The sequence below is a fragment of the Tachypleus tridentatus genome, chromosome 10 (genome assembly GCF_004210375.1).
Source record: "Tachypleus tridentatus isolate NWPU-2018 chromosome 10, ASM421037v1, whole genome shotgun sequence".
In the NCBI taxonomy this organism is placed as follows: Eukaryota; Metazoa; Arthropoda; class Merostomata; order Xiphosura; family Limulidae; genus Tachypleus; species Tachypleus tridentatus.
In genome coordinates this window covers 172774128-172797327 of record NC_134834.1, presented here as the reverse complement: position 1 = coordinate 172797327, position 23200 = coordinate 172774128, and positions in this window count along the sequence as shown.

Below are 23200 nucleotides of genomic sequence, written 5' to 3'. Positions count from 1 at the left end.
TAAAACAAATTTTTTGCCACAAGTGGCAAAATACTGTTTATTTGTGATAACAGTATTAGACGACTAGATCATAGACTGTAAGGTTGAGACACACTTATCCCTAATTTAAAATTGCTAAACAGAGAGTGCAACTAGCCAACAGCACCCAAATAGCGAGATTGGCTGTCACACTTATAGCACGTCTACTGTTGAACATATAACATATTTTTAGCGCTTGCATCACAAGCTGAGCCTTGTACCTTGAAACAAGCAGCCGAGCACGCTAACTATCAGATCAACTTAGTTTCTCTGTCAATTTATTTACTAGCTTTTATAAAATATCATTTAATTTTGAGAATGTAATTGATGATTTTATTATTTGTTTTTACTATTTGATTTTAAAAGACTACTAAGCCTTGTACAAAATCGAAAACATCATGTCACTTAATTAATAGTACCATTTATAACAACATTAAGTTGTACTTCGGGTTCAGCTTGTACTATCTGAAATATATAAAAAATCGTGTCCTTGTTAGTTTTCATAGAATATGGTTGAAACGTTATTATAAACTCTCAAACGTTCCATCACGTTCATGCTAAACGTTTTTCTTGAAGCTAGGCTATGAATTAAATTAATAAACGCAGATAGTTCCGGTCGTTTATCTAATGCACCGCCAAATGAAATATAAAAATGTATGTCAGTGAAATACTGAACCCAGCTGAGTGACCTTCACTGGCCAAAGTTAGACACCATTCTGGAGTTGAATAAGTCAAGGCGAACTTCTTTTGTTTTGTCCATGTTAGAACTTCACAGTCTTATAAGTCTTGCCAATGTTATTTATTTGCATGTTTATTCAGGACAGATCAGCTCATTTAGTACGCCTCCAGTAAGCCACTAGAGGATTGGGTTCTTTAGGTTCGTTATGATTATTAGTTCCTCGTTTTCGGTTAAACACAAAGCTACACAATGGACTATGAGTGTTCTGCCAACCACAGGTATCGAAACCCAATTTCTACCGTTGTAAGTCCACATACATCACTGTGCCACTGGAGGCAGGTTCATTAAGTAACAAGCAAAGTGTAGGTATTCTACAACAACTGGATGCTCCCCACATCAAAGGTACATACATACATTAACATCTGGTGATTCAAACTTAGGTTTTACTCTAGAAGAGTAAGCACAAAAATATAAGGCTCAAGAGATAAGAAATGAAATTGCAAAATTTACTTTAATTACATAAAAGTATATTTTGGAATTAAGAAAGGCACGTAAAGTGCATATTATCTGAATTTCGATTTTTTATATGTATTTAGTATGTGTATTACTGGGCATTTGTTTTTTTATGAAGGGATTGTAATAAATAATATAAGTTTAGAATTTCTGGAACTTGAAATTAGAATTGTAGTAAATGAATGGTAAATTAAAAACTCATTTGTAGCACTTTTGAGCCATATAAACTCTAAAAGATACTCTCGTGTAGTAAGTAGCATAGACCTTGATGGTTTGTTACATGAACCTCTCCGACGTCTTGATACAGATCCAAAAATAAGTCATTACGGAAAGGTTTGGGTTGCTTTGATTAAATGAAAAATTTTTGACACTATTTTCTAGGTCAAGGTCACTGAAACAAACCCAAGACCAAGAGAGCCAACATAGAGAAGTTATCTTGTAAATATGAAATAAAACGATGTAGAAATGGAAGATAATTTAAATGTTCTAGATGTGATGGTTTAAGTGTAGTAATGAAAGTAAACCGTGAGTGCAGGTCGGATGAGGGAAGAACTGACACTAATTTGACAAACAAGCTGAATTGGAGATTAGTGAACTGATTACAACACTGACAGCAAAACAAAAAATATACAGGAACTATAGCATCGTTATGTTAAAAAGAAAAAAGAGAGAATCTCAGTAACCGCGGTTATAATTTGTTCTCAAAGCCAGAGATAAAGTTATGAGTTAAATGTTCGCACTCCAAAAAAATTAGAAGCATTCCTGAAGCGCTATATCGCGGCTAAAATGGAGGTTTTGAATCGTATATATATATATATATATGGTTCAATGTTGTTTAATTAGTGCCTCTACTATATCGGAGGCAGGAATGCCGATATCAAGAGGTAAGTTTTCATCCTACTTACCCCCAAATGGTAGTACCGTATTTTTTATTTTATTTCATTTTTTATTATATTTTTTCATATTTTTATGTTTTTCTTTTTCTTATTCTTATTTTAACTTTGGAGAGCAGTCACCTTTCCACAACTGTCTGCAAGCAGAGAAGGGTGATATAGATGTGGGACGTTGTGGGCTTCAGCACCCACATCGTGCTCTCCTAATTTCTAATTTTCTTATGTGAGACTAGCGAATTTGGGGTTAAGACCGATAGACAGTGTATCTCCACCGCAATGTGGGTCCTATTTCCGCAGTCACCTCTAAAACCTAGGATACATTTTACAATCCCACGTTGTAGCTTGTACCATAGGATCTTTAAAAAAATGCAGTGTATTTTGTTTAATTGTAATGTGTTTTGTTTATGCCTTAAAAACTTATGATTTTAATATATATACATATTTTAGTGAAAATAATTACATTTTAATGAAGTTCAATAAGTGAAACCATAAGGAAGGACTGCGATAAAAACAGCAAATCCAAACCTCTGACTCATTATATAATTTGTTATTTTAACTTAAAACAAGCCAAAACAGAAACAAATTAAACATAAAAGGCTGCATCAACGGAAAAGATCCCATATTGTAGCTTGTACCCTTAGTTTCAGTATTGTGTGAAACTAACAGCGCAGCAAAACCTAAAGATGTAGTGTCAAAGATCAAGGTGATGTATGATGCAGTGCAAGATGATTTCTCAAGCAATTTTCTAATTAGAAATATCATTTCTGCAGTGAAGAGTAAATATAAATGATGGCATAATGTCCAGTATGTTATTATCATAGTATGATCCATATAGATGTTATTATCATAGTATGATCCATATAGATGTTATTATGTTATTATATTATGTATATTTGATGTTTTAGCTTTATCATTTTAGTTTATTATTATTGTTTGTTACTAAGCACAAAGCTACACATAGGGCTATCTGTGCTTTTTCCATCACGAATATCGAAACCCAGTTTCTATAAGTATACGTCCGCACTATCACTTTAGAAGCTATATCGAGCTTCTTCATTCATTGTTATCTGTTGAAATAACCCAAAATTACGGACTTTCAAAATGACCCCTGTTAACTAGATACTAAAAGTCACTGGACTGGCTCGTGTGACGGGTGTTAGAATTTCATGCAAATCGCATGGCCGTTCTCAGTTCTGAACTCATTGGCTTGAGGGAAAATGGCTAATGGTAGTTGTATTGTTGTTTTCAGCGTGCAGCTACACAACATGTTAGTTACCTGTGTTCTGTCGAGTACTCGAACTTCTGAAACTGCTAATAAACAGTACCATTCGTGAACTCCTGTCTGATCGACCAGAGGGATTAGTTGACTGGTTTGATTTGTTTTGAATCTCGCGCAAAGCTACTCAAGGGCCATCTGCGCTAGCCGTTCCTAATTTAGTAGTGTAAGACTAGAGAGAAGGCAACTAGTCATCATCACCGACCTTCAACTCTTCAGCTACTCTTTTACCAACGAATAGTGGAATTGACCGTTGCATTATAACGCCTCCATGGCTAAAAGGGCGAGTATGTTTGGTGTGACGGAGACACGAACCCGCGAGGATTGTTTGATAATTAATGTTACTGTGTGCTCCGAAACTGTGGAACATTTTTTCCTTTCGTTTTTAAGCGGCACTGGCTCATGAACCCTGAATCACATTCAGAGACGTTAACAAGTAAACTACACAACCTTATAATTATAAGTAACTAATTTAAAGATTGACTTGTGTTATTTTGATGTGTAGTAGGATTAACATGTGGTATTGATAGCAGTGTATAAGCCATTAAAGGAAATTAGTGAATTAGCTTTTTTAATAAAAAAAATCACTACACAAATAAGAGTTTATGTAATGGTATGAACCTGACCGAGAAAATATCTTGTTTGTTTTTAAATTTCGCACAAAACTACTCGAGAACTATCTGTGCTAGCCGTCCCTAATTTAGCAGTGTAAGACTAGAGGAAAGGCAGCTAGTCATCACCACCCACCGCCAACTCTTGGGCTACTCTTTTACCAACGTCACATTATAACGCCCCCACGGCTGAAAGGGCGACCATGTTTGGCGCGACTGGGATGCGAACCCGCAATCATCAGATTACGAGTCGCACGCCTTAACACGCTTGGCCATGCCGGGCCAAGAAAATATCTAACTAATTAGTATTGAAATAAGAGCAGGACACTGACACTAGTGTGAACTTCCAAATTTGTATAACAAGTCTTTTATTAGGGGGAAAAAAAGAGAACATGTGATGCTTATACTGGAACAGAGCAGTCAATTTGCATAACAGGCTCGCGGAGAAATATTCCAGGACAAGAAATACGTCTTGTCCAACAAAACTTCGTGGATTTAACAACCATTTACACACCAGAGAAATCAACTAGAGCTATTGGTGATACTCGTCCATATAGATAACATTTTACTCAAAGATAAACAATTAATACTAATTTTACTTAATGGAAATCCACCAGACTTTTAGAGGAAGTGTACTACTTCTATTGACAGCATTCCTACACCAATAAAAGCAACAAAACTTGTCGGTCGATCTAGCTACCGTGGACTTAAAAGACGCTGATTTGACACCATGACAATCCACCAGATTTGTGGAAAAGAATTTTTAAAAAATCTATTAACAATATTCTTAGATACTCTTAACATTCAACTTGATGTTGAACATTTCATTCGACATTTAGCACACCTGAAAAAATACAAAAAAACAACAACATGTAGAACGTGGATGTTCGACAAATGTCATTCCGGTTGATGTTTGGTTCTGGTTTTGGAGTAAGAATATTCGGAGAATACTGTGTTAGGTATCAAAATTACAGGTTTTGCCGTTGTGCGATATCGGCTTTGCAGTGAAGACAGCTGTGAGAACCAAGTGGAAGACTAACCTGTGTTACTGGTTGGCTGAGCTGGCGGAACATTTTGTCTTATCGGAACCGTTGCAAACAGGCTTGCTGAAAAATTTAGGTCGACTACCTGGGTGACGCTTTCTCGGAACAGTGTACGGGTTGCTTTCATTCAACACATTGCATCAATCTATGGGATTAGTACACAAGTCACAACAGGGGGAAGTGAGACTAGTCAGTGTTGACAGCACGTGCACTTTCTGTTTCATCAGACATATTTAAGTCTGGCTTTTATTTCTAAATATCGTTTATGGTAAGAATCCATCAAAACAGTTTACCTCAAATAATGTTTTGTTTTTCTCTCATTCGGGTCTCATTTAAACATATTTTCTCAAATCAGTAGTCTAATAACATTTAACTTTTAACCAACGGTCTAAATTATTTAACCATTAACTACTAGATACTAAAATCTGGTCTGTACCACCTTAATGTCTACTAAGTATAAATATTTTTGTTACATGTGTCACGACTAGGTTTTCTCTGATTGTTCTGCGTGTGATTCTTCCAATCTCGACATGTGGCGGTAGTATTCCTATTTCACGTGCGAAGATGATTTTCGACATCATACTCCTGAGTGGATTTTCGCGGTACTTCTTTAGTAGCTTACAAAATAAATTGCACATACGTAAGTACTGTGGTGGAGTCACACAAATTCCCAAATCATTTTTCTAGAAAAGTATAATTTGTTTAAAACATTATATTTTTATTTTATGCCCGAATGCGTATTATGTGACTCGTTGGCTGTAATGTTTAAGTCAGAGTCCCCCAGCATTTAGGCATAGCATAGTTGTCTTTCTCAACTGTCTACGCTTCGCAACCATAATATGAAATTGGTTAAACTATAACATTCATAACGCTCATCTGAGTCAGTTTGCTAATGTTCTCATTTCTCTGTAGATCGTTGGCATCATCATAAGTTTAATATAAACATGTAACTCAAATCTAGTTGTTTTTTAATTCTGTGAAAAGTCGAAAAGAACCAATTAAATGATATACTAGAGAATATTCCTCCGTCACGCAAATTTTATCATATCCGGCTCTCAAGAAATGCGAAAATGATTTCGTATGTCCGTCGCACGAACCACTTTTGGTAGAACAATGAGGAATAATACGATTCTTGCGAAACGTCGATCCTCATGTTAATATATTGGAATTTTTTGCATATGTGTGATCTTGCTGTGACCTCAATCTTCCAAACACTAATCACTTCAAACTTGGAACATAGTCCAAATGTGTACTAACTTTTGTCCAAACCCATTCAGTCGTTTTCGAGAAACCTTACTGATAAACAAAGTAGCAAACACAATGCTGAAAAGGTAACTTCCGTCCACCTTCAGAGGTGAAGGTAAAAACAAACCTAATCATATTGTCTTGTGGTTTGTTTCATATTCGTTTTAGGCACAAAGTTATACAGTGATCTATTTGTGCTATATCCACCACGTTTATCAAAAAACCAGATTTTAGGTTCGTAAGTCCATAGATTCATCTTTGAGCCATTGTGAAGAAATTTCGTCTTGTGAAAAGTTCAACTGACTGTAATTATGCTCGGCCCTTAAACAACATCCATATCAGAACAATAAATTACACAGATCAAGTTATTTATAGAAAACACATAAAATAAGAAGCCTGTGTCAGATAAAAAAATAAATAAGCTGTTGTATACGTAAAAACAATGGTTAGCAGAGAAACGCACAAAGAAATGCTAAAAAGCTTTATTGTCTGGATTAATATCGCCTAAAGAGCCACGCCCGACATGGCCAGATGGTTAAGACTCGTAATCTGAGGGTCTTGGGTTCGAATCCCCGTCGCATCAAACATGCTCACCCTCTCAACCGTGGGGGCGTTATAATGTGACGGTCAATCTCACTATTCTTTGGTAAAAGAGTAGTCCAAGAGTTGGCGGTGGGTGGTGGGGGCTAGCTACCTTTCCTCTAGCCGTTCACTGTTAAATTAGGGATGGTTAACGCAGGTAGCACTCGTGTAGCTTTGCGTGAAACTTAAAAACGAACAAACAAACCTAAAAAATGGTTGAATTGTGTTAGAAACACAATAATACTATTAGTGTCTCATTCTTACTAAAGTCGAAAACCAAGATATGGAAACAGTTTTTGTATGAATGAAAGCTTTGGACAGATTTCTTGTAATTACTAATATGTTAAGATTTGGTATAATTCATACTATTCCTTGAAGCAACAAAGGCACTTAAAATACCTCATATTAATATTAGCAAAATTTTCAACAGTTATCGAAAAGAAAAAGTGACTGTGAATGTTTCACCTTAGAATTTAGCTGTGAAAGGACAGGAAACTGTATCGATATACTAACTTATACACAAGAGATTTTGTGATTGGCTCTTGTACTTCCACTAATATAAAATGTCTCCTGTTTAACCAGAAAAATACACTTGGCATTATGGAAGCAGACTTTCTTTGTTCTATATGCTTTAAATTTTAAACTTTTAGGCCTTTTTCTTTATCCGATATTATTGTAATATCCTGTTCTTTCCATATAAAATTTAACACAACAAAAAACATTCCATTTATCTCTTCGTTATTCAGGTTTTCTCTTCCCCAGAAAAACATAACATAATTACACGGAAGAACACAGTTCTGCTAATTGCATAAGTGAATTGCTAAATGAATAAGTTTAACCTACTTTAAGCTGTTTTTTTTTGCCCTATTTACCTTTAACAACACTGAACGCGAAATTATCTTCTAAGGATCTTAAATATAGTCATTTAATTTCAGCAATAATGAAGAGAGAGTATTGATTGTTATCAAGTTCTGGTGCTCAATACGGAAAATAAACACGGAACTTAAAAATAATAACAAATCACACTGATATCTGAGCTGCAATATGGTGTAATTATAAGGTCCAATAATCTACTAATCATGTACATTCCAACAGTGTAAGTTTTGAAACACGTTCTAGCTGAATAGTATAGTGTAGTAAAAATATAATAAGTCCGAAATATAACTTGACAACCTCAATTTTCATATTCTGCTTGAAACCTTCCTTTTCATATTCTGCTTCAATCTTCTCCTTTTGTTCTCTGCTTGAAACCTTTAGTTTTGTCTTCTCCTTGAAACATTCCGTTCTATATTTTGCTTAAAACCTCCATTTTCGTCTTCTGCTTGAAACTTCCCTTCTCGTCCTCGGCTTGAAACATTCTCCTTTTCGTCTTTTTGAAACCTTCCTTTTCATCTTCTGCTGGAAATTTTCATGTTTATCTTCTGCTTGAAACATTCTTCCTTTTCGTCTTCTTAAAACCTTCCTTTTCATCTTCTGCTGGAAATTTTCATTTTTATCTTCTGCTTGAAACTTCCTTTCTCGTCCTCGGCTTGAAACATCCCTTTTCGTCTTCTTAAAACCTTCCTTTTCATCTTCTGCTTGATACTTCCATTTTGGTCTGCTTGAAACCTCCATTTTCATATTCTGCTTGAAAGATTCAAGCTGCGATTTTCCAATTCTTCCCTGTGCTGTTGTGCAGGTATGTACTATCTCGTTTACTTCTTCTTTTAAAATACTTTTCTTTATTTAATTGTTGTTTATTAATACAGCGTTTCAATAAATATAGGAAAGTTTTATTTATAACCATGTTCTAAATACAATGAATTACCAACTGTAATATTTTTGTTTATCTATTATTAGCTGGTAATATATGTTTCGCCCTGTACTTTAGCTTTTAAAAGAAACACCAAATTCGTGTAAGAAAGTTGCCTTCAAGGGGGTAATGATCATATTGTTTCAATAGAAATATGTCCTGTTGTAATCATTAATGGCATTTACAAAAGCACATACTCCGTTTGAAACTACGTCACCTCAGTAAAATTAGTTGATATCATTGTTTAGGTTTATGAGATATCATGTTATGTAAAAGGAAGCAAGAACAACAAGAAATTCAAAGTTTCTACTATGATTTATAGACGTTCCCAGAACCTATGACTCGGGCGTTAGAAAGATATTGTTATAAAAGAAAACGCTATATAGCATTGTAAGTTGTAAAGCTCTGATGACCTATTAAGGTAATGTTTGAAATAATATTTCAATCAACAATTGGAGCCATCTTTCTTTGTTTTGAATTAAGCACAAAGTTACACAATGGGTTATGTGTGCACTGCCCACCACGGGTATCGAAACCTGGTTTATAGCGGTATAAGACCGCAGACATTCCGCTGTGCTGCTGTGAGAGGGTAGTACTGTCTAATAAATGTGCGTATGTGTTTTAAACGAATTGTCAGAAAGACACATTAAACATGATTTCGCAATAGCTATTACGTGAATTGCAATGTGAGTTTTGACTTTGATTTTCTACAGATGCTTAGAGAGAATAGCATATAAGCGTGAAAAACAAAATAAAGATTGTATTCTGAGAGTAGTCCAGTGACCAAATGAAAGCGCCCAACAGCAGACCTCTGGTCACCCTTGACCCGAGAAATCGCTTTAAATTATCAGCACGGATCATCAAACTTATTTATCTTACAAATGAAATATCTACATCGAAATAAGTCGGTAATACCGTACTTAAAGAGGTATGGAAGCTATACCGCGATGCTTTCTAGTAATACGAATACTTCCATATTTTCGTGTATATTTGTTCAGTCATTTACGCGAAATTAAAAACAAACTTTATTTCCCACTGCTGACATCTGCCATGAATTAGCCTTGTGATACAGCTCTAAATATAGCAGCTAGTGGTTTCGAATTCGTGCGATACCATAAAATGTTCTCCAAACCTTATATATTCAGTGTGATATAAGAAATACAAATTCCTGATTCAAGTTTTTCATATCCATTTTTAATGTCATGGAGTCATGTTGATCTTCTATGTCTGTCTCTCGTTCTTCGTCCTTCGAATTCATCCAACAATATCTCTGCCTTTCTTTGAGGCCTAACTTACGTTTCTCACACCTGTTCAGCAGTTGTCTTTCTTGTTTCTGAGGGCCCGGCATGGCCAATCGCGTTAAGACTTGCAACTCCTAAACCGAGGGTCGCGGGTTCGCATCCCCGTCGCGCCAAATATGCTCGCCTTTTCAGCCGTGGGGGCATTATAATGTGACGATCAATCCCACTATTCGTTGGTAAAAGAGTAGCCCAAGAGTTGGCGGTGGGTGGTGATGACTAGCTGCCTTCCCTCTAGTCTTACGCTGCAAAATTAGGGACGGCTAGCACAGATAGCCCTCGAGTAGCTTTGTGCGAAATTCAAAAACAAACAAACAAACTTGTTACTGAGCGCCCCTATATTTCATTACTAAATATTATTTATAGGACGTATTTAATCGAATTTTTCAAATTTCTCTAATAATGCGGTGGTGGCCTCTACGTATTCAGATACTTAGGGTAAATATTAACCTCATCATAAAACGTTTCTCTCCATAAAGCTATACTAGTATGTCTTCTCAAGGTCATGCGGTTCAGCCAGTACGTCGTTCCTACGTTCACCCACCTTTGAACTTGGTTAATATATAGTAAATATTTATTGTTTTGAGTGCAACTCAAGGACATTGATATTTCCGTCTATAATGTTTGTAGATAAGGAAATGAAGATACTTCACGACTTGATCGTTCGTGTTTCTAAACTATCGGATTCAACTTTTGTTTTTGTAAATATGAGAAAATTAAATAGTGAATTTACAAAGGAACAACAATAATGATTTCCAACCTAACAAATCCTCCAAGCTTCTTGTTGCTGCATGTCTTTATGTCAAAAGTGTTTAGATGTGACAACAAACGACTTTAGCAAAATGTTTTTATGTCGAAAGTTACGTAACTCGGTTCAACAAGAAGTCTCTATATTGAAACAACTTTATGTGTACCAGTGTGGCAAAGACGTTTTTATGCTGAAAGTTTAAGTGTCCTGGTGAGAAAAGAAATCTTTATGTTCAAATGACCTCACGTGTCTTGGTGAAACAAGAATCTTATATGATGAAACGACTGTATGTGTATTAGTTGATGAAACAACTATATGTGTATTAGTTGATGAAACGACTGTATGTGTATTAGTTGATGAAACAACTATATGTGTATTAGTTGATGAAACGATTGTATGTGTATTAGTTGATGAAATGACTGTATGTGTATTAGTTGATGAAACGACTGTATGTGTATTAGTTGATGAAACAACTATATGTGTATTAGTTGATGAAACGATTGTATGTGTATTAGTTGATGAAATGACTGTATGTGTATTAGTTGATGAAACAAAACCATATGTGCATTAGTTGATGAAACGACTATATGTGTATTAGTTGATGAAACGACTGTATGTGTATTAGTTGATGAAACAACTATATGTGTATTAGTTGATGAAACGATTGTATGTGTATTAGTTGATGAAATGACTATATGTGTATTAGTTGATGAAACGACTGTATGTGTATTAGTTGATGAAACAACTATATGTGTATTAGTTGATGAAACGATTGTATGTGTATTAGTTGATGAAATGACTATATGTGTATTAGTTGATGAAACGACTGTATGTGTATTAGTTGATGAAACAACTATATGTGTATTAGTTGATGAAACGATTGTATGTGTATTAGTTGATGAAATGACTGTATGTGTATTAGTTGATGAAACAAAACCATATGTGCATTAGTTGATGAAACAACTGTATGTGTATTAGTTGATGAAACGACTGTATGTGTATTAGTTGATGAAACGACTATGTGTATTAGTTGATGAAACGACTATATGTGTATTAGTTGATGAAACGACTATATGTGTATTAGTTGATGAAACGACTGTATGTGTATTAGTTGATGAAACAACTATATGTGTATTAGTTGATGAAACGATTGTATGTGTATTAGTTGATGAAATGACTGTATGTGTATTAGTTGATGAAACGATTGTATGTGTATTAGTTGATGAAACGACTGTATGTGTATTAGTTGATGAAACGACTATATGTGTATTAGTTGATGAAACGACTATATGTGTATTAGTTGATGAAACGACTGTATGTGTATTAGTTGATGAAACGACTGTATGTGTATTAGTTGATGAAACGACTATGTGTATTAGTTGATGAAACGACTGTATGTGTATTAGTTGATGAAACGACTATATGTGTATTAGTTGATGAAACGACTGTATGTGTATTAGTTGATGAAACGACTGTATGTGTATTAGTTGATGAAACGACTGTATGTGTATTAGTTGATGAAACGACTTTAGTTCGACAAAAGGTCTCTACGTTGAAAGGACATTATGTTTCTTGGTCTTTACGTCGAAATTCGTTAAGTGTATCAGGAAAAAGTCTTTACGTCTAAATTTGTTTAAGTGTCTTCGTGCGACAAGAAGTTTTATGTTGAAATGACTTAAAGTGCATCAGTTTGACAGTAAGTCTTTAGTTTGATAGTCGTTTACTACCTTGGTGGAGTAAGTAAGTGCCTTGGTACCACACTGGTATTCTTAGGTCTTGTTAACTAATGCTTGAAAGCCTATATGTATAAGCTGTAAGCTTATACGTATTTCATCCCTCTAAATACCATAGAAAGAATACTGGGCCTTTTCCATTGTGGTAGTCGAGGAAGTAGAAGCGCCAATCCTGACAAAGAGTACAAATATTTTCATTGATGCATATATATAATTATAAATATAGCTAACTTCTTACTCTGATGAATATATAAATAACTCAAAGTACAGCAGTGTTTATGTCTGTTTGTTTGTTCTTTAATTTCGCGCACAGCTACACGAACGCTATCTGCGCTAGCCGCCTCCAATTTAGTAGTGTAAGACTAGAGGGTAGGCCGCTAGTCATCACCACCTACCACCAACTCTTGGAGTACTCTTTTACCAAAAAAAAATATGGGATTGACCGTCACATTTACAACACTCCCACGGCTGAAAGTTTGATCCTATTTGGAGTAACAGGAATTTTTACTCACAACCCTCACATTATGAACCTAACACCATGACTACCTGGCCATACCAGACCACATTTATATCACATTGTATTCATTACTTACAAGAGGAAATGACTAAAGAACTCAACAACGCATTCATGTGGGTCTTACTATCACATATTCTATCTAATAAATACTTAAAGTGGGAGATAAGTCGCTTGTCTATCACGTCTGTAGAAAAACCCGTATGAATCAGTCTCTCTTGTGAGCTTGACAGATATAGTGTCTGACGAAAATTGTGATTTAGACTAAAGATTTCATCCCTCACTATATTTAACGTTTTAATTGGTTTTTCTGTTAAATATATTTAAGTTAGTAATGTTTTTGTTAAATCCCTTAAATAAAATGAAAGACAGCATCTAGGGAAATTATATGTAGAAGATTTACCGTATTTTACGCCTTGTAAGACGCACCTTTTTCTTTAATTATCATTCTTCATCAATTACAAGTATTTTCAATAGCATAAAACATTCGATTTAACTAATATTGCCGACATACTGTGAATAATATAATGTATTTGACTGTACTTACTCATTAGGTTGTTAAAAGTCAAGGCTGCATCAAGGTGTTGGTTGCTGAGTCAAAATATTTTTTCTCAGAATTGTCTTTCCAAAATTAGGGTGGGTCTTCCATGATGTAAAATACGGTACTGTTATCGGATCATGGAGGTAACCGTTAATAACACTGCACAACAATTGTTTTGAAAAGTTTTGCTTCTTGAAAAGTTTTGCTGATTGTGACAGGTACCTGGTGGGTATGCACAAATATAGTTTTGGTTTTGCTTCATCACGTAGGAACACTGAGAAATAGACAGTTAACTGTTTACTGGCAATAACGTATTTAATTGCGTTTATGTTTCTAATATGCTCTTACGTTCAACATAATTAAAAGTGTTTTGCTCCTGATTTTTGTTTGTATTCAATGTCCAGTGCATCACGTTGCAGCTTCCAACAGTAGTCAGCAAGCATTGACGGATTCCAGTTGCCCTGATATCGTTTTCCATTGTAGCAAAACTGATGATTTCGATGAAACGGTACGTGATGGGCAAATTTGGATGTGATTTTCGTGATCAGCAGCCAAAAATCTATAAGAAACACCCAACAGTGTTCAAGAAGCAAAAACTTTGTTTTGCACTGTAATCAGAGCAATTACAATACTGTGTCCCAGTGATCTGTTAAAACATCAAACCGTGTACTAACAACATTGTGCCCTAGAGATATGCTAATAATCAAATTGTGTACTATATATCTTATGCTCTGGTGATCTGTTAATTATCGGATCGTGTATAATCTATAATGTTCGACAATTATGGGTTAGTATTTGAATTGTGTATAAGTAATATACCGTGCCTTAATAAGCTGTGAATATTCAACCAGATACAAACCACGCTGTATTCTGTGAATATTCGGATCACGTTGTGTTCCAGTGATCACTGAGTATTCAGGCCGTGTCAACATAAATAAGCTTAATACGGTGATAAATCATGAATCACAATTTTACAGATCTTTCAGAAATTTTGCTTCAAATATTTAACAGTTTTAGTAACAACTGTATAATTTCAATGGGAAATATGTATTATGCTATTTAGTTCAAATATGATGATTATGTCTCCGCAGAGGAACTTGCTATTTTTCTCTTCTTTTTTATTCTTCCTCCAAACACTTCTCAATCGACCGCCATACCTTCATTTCTCAGCAAACTTGTTTGAGACTTTTTTTTTATTTTTATTGGACAAAAGTCAAATAACTCCAAAATGTATATTTTGAGTTCTTACTTACCCATATTTACAGTAATCAAGATTAAAATTAGCACAAAGTTTTATGTGCCCAACACATTCACACACACAAAAAGATGAATTTGGCCATTTAGAATAGTTCGCATGCGGGAACAAGTTAAATCATCTCACAGGAGAGGTGTGTAGGTTTGTTGTTTTTTGAATTTCGCGCAAAGCTACACAAGGAATATCTGCGCTAGCCGTCCCTAATTTTGCAGTATAAGACAAGAAAGAAGACAACTAGTAATCACCACCCACCGCCAACTCTTGGGCTACTCTTTTACCAACGAATACTGGAATTGACAGTCACATTATAACGCCGCCACGGCTGAAAGGGCGAGCATGTTTGATGTAACAGGGATTCGAACCCGCGACCCTCGGATTACCAGTGGAGTGCCTTAAACACCTGGCCGTGTTGGTTTGTGGCAATAAAAGGCTTGTGATATGCAAAACATTTTTTTCAAATAGAGGACAGCAGTGAAAAATAATTGAAAGGTAAATGAAAAGAAGTAAGATGCCTTGTTGGAATTGTTGGTAATTTGTTCAGTGTAAGTTCTTACGTCACATCAACAGAAAAGGAGTTCATATTAAACCTATTGCCACAAATATCCTTTACTGCACATGATAGAAGTTTTTTGCATCTCATGTACAAATTTGTATTTATATTACATGTAAATTAGTTGAAACAAGACTAAGTAATTGACCTCAACTTCTAAAATTATGGGCTTATTTAATCTTTTCGAGTCCATATTTTGTAAAAAGTACTTTTTGTACAGGTCTCAAACAAAGGTATAAAGAAATTTGGAATTTTCGCCTTTCTCTCAGTTTTTCAACGAGCACAATTTAGGGTTTTCGTGAAGTGTATGCCAACCAACTTACATGGTAATTGCTATAAAAATAACTTCTTGTAGAGCCTAAGCAGCGATAGTAACAGTTTTCGATTTTTCTAATGTCGAAATTGACCCTGTTGGGATTGCGTGGTGGAGACATGCTGCAATCGCTTGCGAATGTTGACCTCTGATTTTGTTTTGGTCTCTTAGTAATGTACCTTTCCCTATATGTTATAAAAGGTAATAAATATTCAAGGATTTTACAAGAAAGGAACACTTCATTTGATAAAGCACAATTCATACTATATAAAGTTTGGAGACGGGTTGAATGGTGACTAAGAAAACTTCTTTCAAAGTTTTACATACTAAGAAATGTGTAAGGTTCAAACAATATAAATTGTACTATATATGGTTTTGTTTGAACTTCCTCTATCCGAGGTGAAACTACACTGATTACTATGGAAAGTAGCTTGGTCTGCTCTGACTTACACGGTTTTATTATAGTTTGAAAGTTTTCAAAACTCACTATGAGTTGCTAACGATATATATCTTTTTGACAAAGAATTAGTTTAGATAATATAAAGACGCCTAGGATTATTAATAAATAGTTTGAGCACCTAACTTGAATTTCAGTAAATCGCGACTACTTTGCAATATATCTTTTCTCAAATATATTCACGTAATTTTTTTTCTAAATTTACATACACGTGCTCTGTATGTGGCATGAATTTTCTGAGAGCCTCATGTCGAAAGGTCGTAAACATGTACTAATCCGTACACTCGTCTAAAGTTTGCATATGCCAAAGAGTAGAAATTCTTCATCATTTTGACCCATGTCGACCTCATCAGAGAAGTCGAGCCCATTTCAGAAAGTGGCTATGTTACTTAAATAGGTTAGTATAAATTGGGGATTAAAGAGTATGTAGTATATATATATATATATTTATATACCTATGCATGCAACCAAAGCACCCACATGTGGATACAAATACAAAACACTAAAATACTCAACATCTTCTGGGGTTTCTCTTCATAAATAACCTGAATTAGCTACACCTTTTTTTATGTTTGCATATTTTAAAAAGTATGTTTTAATTCAGAGTATTTGTTTAATTTAAAAGTGTTATCTGAACATTTTGTAATATATTTTATACAAAATTACATCCAGAAGAGTGACACGTGAAGTCACAGAAACCGGTAGAAAACCAGGAGTATTTGGAATACTTGCTATTGTATAAAGCTTTGAACTAAATTCCATTTTAAAGCTTTTGTCCGAATCACGGTAGTAAATAAGAACTGTTTTTGCATTTATCATGTATGAAAGAATGGAGAACTGTGAAATTCCCTTTGTCGTGTTATTACTTCCCGTTTGCGGACGTCAGTAAAAGGGTCTCTTACTCCAAAATCCAGTAAGACATAAGAGAGACTTTTAAACCGGTTAATAGGTAAGCTACACAACACGTTATTGTGAATAAAGACTGTTTGTTTGTTGACTTGTCTTTTTTGTCTAACTGTCCAAGTTCGAAACTATTCTCTCCACTACATTTCATGACTCTGCGTTTTGTAGATAGCTTTAAACTTATTTTTCTGACATCAGTGTACATACATAACATAGCAATAACTGTTTCTCAGAATCTTATTTTCAAACAGTATACCTGGAATTGGTGATTTTACAGAAGAAATATTTTGTATTTTTTTCTATTCTTTATTAAGGCAGTTCTACAAATGTTTATTGCTTTTTTTTTTTAATTAGAAGAAAGTTTAACATAATGTGATATCTGGGACTTTCTCCAAAAATTGAGGCAACATAAAAAGCCAGTAGGTGAAAGTTAATAAACCACTCTTTTAGAGTGAGCATTATTGAGTGTGTCAGTCAGTTGCTGAGTTAGTAGTGCACACTTTAGTCAGTTTTGTTTATTAACTGTTAGAGGTTAGAATGAGTTAATCCACGTTATAAATATTGAATCTCTGTTTCGACGAAGAAATAGATATACGAAATGATCAAGTGTTTGTTTGTTGTTCAGCTCAAAGCTATACAATAGGTTATCTGTGCTGTGCCCAACACAAGTATCGAAACCCTTCAGGCTTACTGCTAAAGAGAATCAGTAAGTGAGTGGAGCTTCTGTTTAGATGTAAAACTTGAAGTTCAAAAACAAACCTTTTTGTCTTTGTTGTTAACGTTAGATGAGGTGAGCTTTGTACTGAACCCGACCAACAATAGAAACTACCACAAAAAACACGTTATTGTAGCTCTTGTGCGTTACGACTTAGCTACTCTTGTCTGGTACCAGGCTAACAAAGCAGTCCAACTAAACTCATATTCTGAGTGCGATAACTGGTTTTATAAAGTCCCAATATTAGCTGAGTCACCTCTGCCTTCTGGCTAGACGTCATCCTTTATAGCCATACCTTATATTTCCGGAACATCTAGCTAGATATTCGTACAGTACGAAAGACAACGTACATGAGAAAGCACAGCGTACAGTCCGTTTTACGTTTTTATCAAGTTATAACGGGAAAAAAAAAACTGTTGGCCTGATTGTCTTTAATTGTTCATCAAATCTTTGGTAATAAAGGAAAGACTCTTTTAAAGCTTTAACAAAAATTAATCAAAATACAACTTTGTGCTTAACTTAAACTTTGAAACTGACGCTAAGGAATTTTATCAGGTCACTGATTTAACTGGGAAAACCCAGAATGAGATAAAAAAAAACGTTTTAAAGGCAAACAAAAACATAAAAAGTTAGCTATTTCTATAATAATTTACAGCATTATTCAAAACATTTATCAGCATGTTTAGTTATAATTGTACAAGTAGTTTATTCGTTCTTTTATATTTTTTAAGGTTAAGCTAAAGCTAAAACTTACTATTATCAATTAATTATTCAATACAAGGCCATTCTCGGCAGCCCAAAAGTTGAATACAATATCAAAAATAAATAAACCATTGAAACAGTTTGAAGCACACTGAAATAAAAGTTTACAAATTTTCCCAAGATTAGAGTACAGAACAGAATAAATTCTGTTATTTTTCTAATTTCTCAGAAAGGCGGCACCTGTTTCAATCTCTCTCACCAATCTGTTCAGCGTGTGTTTTTTATAGCAAAGCCACATCGACTAAGGAGAATCTAACTCCTCATTTTAGGGTTATAAATCCGAAGACTTAACGGTCTCCCATTGCCGAGGGACACCATTTTTTTGGGTAAATTTGTTTTGTTTTTGGCTTTAATTTCGCGCAAAGATACTCGAGGGCTATCTGCTCTAGCCGTTCCTAATTTAGCTGGTGTAAGACTAGAGGGAAAACAGCTAGTCATCACCACTCACCGCTAACTCTTGGGATAATCTTTTACCAACGAATAGTGGAATTGACCGTCACATTATAACGCACCCACGGTTGAAAGGGCAAGCATGTTTGGTGTGACGGAGATTCGAACCTGCGACCCTTGAATTATGAGTCGAGTGCCACCTGACCATGACGGGCCATTTTAGAGTAAAACGTCCGCATGCCATGAGAAAAATTGTTCACTCTGTAGGTTACAACACAGCATGACATATGAACTTCAAAACCAGAAAACAAACATTTTTGTTACTCTTAATTTTTGTTTTATTTACTTTTGAAACTGAACACTTTCGGGGACCGAGTGGAAGCAGATCTAAATTATACCATTTAACTATCAAATGTTTTGAAATACTACTAATAAGTAAATTTAATAAACATAACCAATTAGTCATAGGATTTTAGAAAGGAATTACTTTTTAAAGTGTTATTATCAAATTTTTCAAAAAGTTGTTAGTCATAAAAAATCTTCATTTATTGAACATATTTCTAATACAAAATTTGTGAAACGTATTACAACGTACTAAGTTTGTTTCGAGTATTGTTAATTACTTTGTAATAATTATCTGTTATTCACGACAAAGTTTGTTTCGAGTATTGTTAATTACTTTGTAATAATTATCTGTTATTCACGACAACGTTTGTCCAACGGTTAATAAAACAATCCATGAACCCAAATTCAACGTATCAAATTTACTAAGTCTGGCATGAAACAAATAACATTAACCTGCAAACTTAATTGGCAAAACATTTACAAAGATGCAATCGTAATATAACAATGACTTAACAAAACTAGCCAAAGAAACAACAACGCAAACATATTCATATTCTCCACTAACCTATTTTGGCTAAGCCAGCGATGAAAATCCATAAGGAGATTATAAACGGGGTTGAAACGTGCGGAAAATCAACTTTTGCCACTTGGTAACGCTGACTGTGTTCCTGGTGTTGGTGTTTATTTGGTAGTTCGTGTTCATGGCGGATTGGGCCGGAATGATGCACTGGAATAACTACAGGTTCGTTTGAGGCCGGATGAGCATCGGGATTTGGAGGCACGGCTTCATGATGCTCAAGAGACACGCTGTCAACTATATTGACACGCGCCTCGTCTCCCAGAACTTGGACACACCAACAGCCTAATAGCGTTAAGATGAGAAAAGTATATGTTTAACGAACATATCAGTTTGATGTTGTTTTTTAAGGTATTCTTCAAAACTTTGTATAAAGCAATGTATATATATGACGATTCTTCAGATAATAAGACCTACTGCATGTCTATACGGTATGAAACAATGCAATGTTCACCTTATACATCTAACCACAACACTTTCTCTCCACGCCACGCACTCAACTCTAGTGCACGTGGAAGTCAGTTTTGATGTGGGTTGGTTCTTTGTATGGTATTGTGACTGGTCTAGCAAGATACGTCACGTGAAGGTCCACTAATCACAGAATAACATACGAAATCACGTGAGATTTCATTGAAGTGAAAAAGAGCCTGAAATTGGAGTAGGACGTTAAAGAATTTGACTGAAACTGGTGCTAGTTTGACAGCTGCTTTTCTGTAGAAAATATACTGTTTAAACTTCCATTTATGTAGGTCAGTAAATCAAGTGATCAAGTGTTAAGTTTTTTATTTCTTGTTTTTTTTTAATATTAACTTTATACCTTAATCCTGTCAGAACATTGAGCATGATTAACTCTACAGATAAGTGTGCGGGCTTTTGCTGCTTTAAGCATTTATGTAAAGAAAAAAAAATCTTGATGCGTGCAGATACCATTAAGCTCAACGCCCAGATCCTGGAGGGTTTACTTCACCTGAAACCCTTTCGTTCCTGTTCTTTGAGGAATGATCTGGGTTCACTAGAGGTTGCAGTTTCTGTTGTCTCTACAAAATAAAGGTTGGGCTGTTTTACATTAGCGCCATTGTTCACCTAATACTGATAGTAAAAAACACAATAACTACAAAGTTCATTGAAAAGTCTAAACAATGAATACCTGTTATCATGTACGAGTACCACATCCTTGCTAAAAATGAGGAATTTTTCAGAGAAAAAAATATTAAACTATAATTATTTTCTCTCTCTCTCACACACTCTTCCTTTTACATAGTATGAAAGGTACATTTGGTATGTTCATTTTTCTAACCAGAAAATATTTATTAAAATTAATTAAGTTGTTTAAAATGTTTTTTATAAATTATCACTTTAAGTGTAATTCACGTAGTAACCACGGTTGTCTCAGTAACGTAATACTTTCAGATCAAGCAGGCTTCACGACATTTTTTCTCTGTAGACATGCCCGTGAATAATTGTAGGTCCAATCCAGTGGTTCAAATGAACTTCCTGCATGAGGGTATTTCGGTGTTGGTGTTTAAATAAGAGAAACTGGACACTTTACATAAAATAAACAAAATTTATACTTACTACAAAATGAAAACATTGAAAACTAAGTGCACCCCCAAGCTCGACGATGGACATTACACACTCTAAGTTACAAGACCATTAGACTTGAAGTTTTCCTTCCTGAGAATTGGATCATCTTACATTCAGAAATGGTTAACTAACTTATAAATGTCTTCTGTAAAACTGGGAGAAAACTGATACAAAGAAAGAGCCTAAATTTGAAACGTCAGCTTGTTCTCTTTGTCCAACAGACAGCGTCAATTCGTGACCTCTGTTCCCGGATATAATTGGTCAGCTATCACATTCAGCTGACGTCATACTTCGGCCAGCAAAGGATAATCCGGTTCTAAATAGCTATAATCCAAGCTCAAAATACGTTGAAATATCGTTACTGGAATGTAATAAAAGAACAAGAGGTTAAAGTGGCTAAAACAAGATAATATTCAACATCTTGGACACGTGTTGCTACCTTAACAGTGAGAAAGCATAATAATACATTACTATATATATAATACATTACTATATATAGTAGGAGAACATGGTATATCTAAAAACCTGAATGATAAGTCGAAATGAGGCCGTTTAATTGTTTTTTGAATTATTTTCGGGATATATTCAAACACTTAATCAAATGTTAATAAATGCTGTTAGATGTTTTCAGAAGCAATTATTTTATTACATTAGAAACAAACTGTTCATGTTTAAGTTGGCCCGTTAATGAGTATAATAAATACAGGTTATGGATGTGTTTACATTCTGAAACACAATATTGATAGATTTACTAGATGTTATTGTAACAGCCTAATATATGAAATGTATGCTTTATGTATGAACATATTTTCATTTTCTGGGGTGATGGCTGCTTAAATGACTGTGTTGCCTTCTTTTGTATATCGAGAATTAGCCTACAGAAACGTTAATACTGGGTGGAGCTACTTCAGTGTTATCATAAAAATACGACCAAAGTTCTAGCTCACTTTGTCTAACCTTCAGTTGGTTGGAAGATTTAAAATTGAGCACCTTCATTATATAAAAACTCGCTTTAACTTTATACCTGATGGGACTGGTTTCTTGATAATTACCAGATACTTTATTTTGCAATAATAGCAGACGAGTTCATACAGGAAATTTATGAAAGTTTTGCGAGAGAAAAAGTTAGATTGAAGTTTTTAACACGTTTTGAATAAAGGAACACAATGTTTATTCCAACAGTAAAGAAGTAGTGTATGTGTCCTCTTTTAACAAGTTATATTCTTTTTCACTCTAGTGACTACAAGTCTCCAAAATGAAAGCATATTTGTTTGTTTGTTTTTTGAAATTCGCGTAAAGCTACATGTCCCTAATTTAGCAGTATAAAACTAGAGGGAAGGCAGCTAATCATCACCACCCACCGTCACATTATAACGTCTCACGGCTGAATGGGCGAGTATGTTTGGTACGACGGGGATTCGAACCTGCGATTCTCGGATTACGAGTCAAGTGCCTTACCCACCTGGTCATGCCCGGCCCTGTTATGTTGACTAATGGTGAAATAAATTAAGAGAGTATACTAGAATCTAGAAGGTTAACACATTTTCTTTGTCCAATTGGTAGTATCACATTACAAGCTCTGTTCCTCGAGAGCAGGCCAGTTGTCATTTTCAACTAAAATTATAATTGGCCAGTTAGTGTTATTCAACTGGTGCTATATCTAATACCGAAATATCTTTGAATGCAGGAAAGATATCACCCAATAAGCAGAACAAATAATTAACTAAATATAATAAAAATTTGCATTAGCATCTTAATAGATCTCGTGCTGCCACCGTGACAAAGAAGAAACTAAATAATCAAAAAGTATCAAGATTTCTATTATATTATATAAGGTAAAAATCCTTGGTATTCCCCTATTTT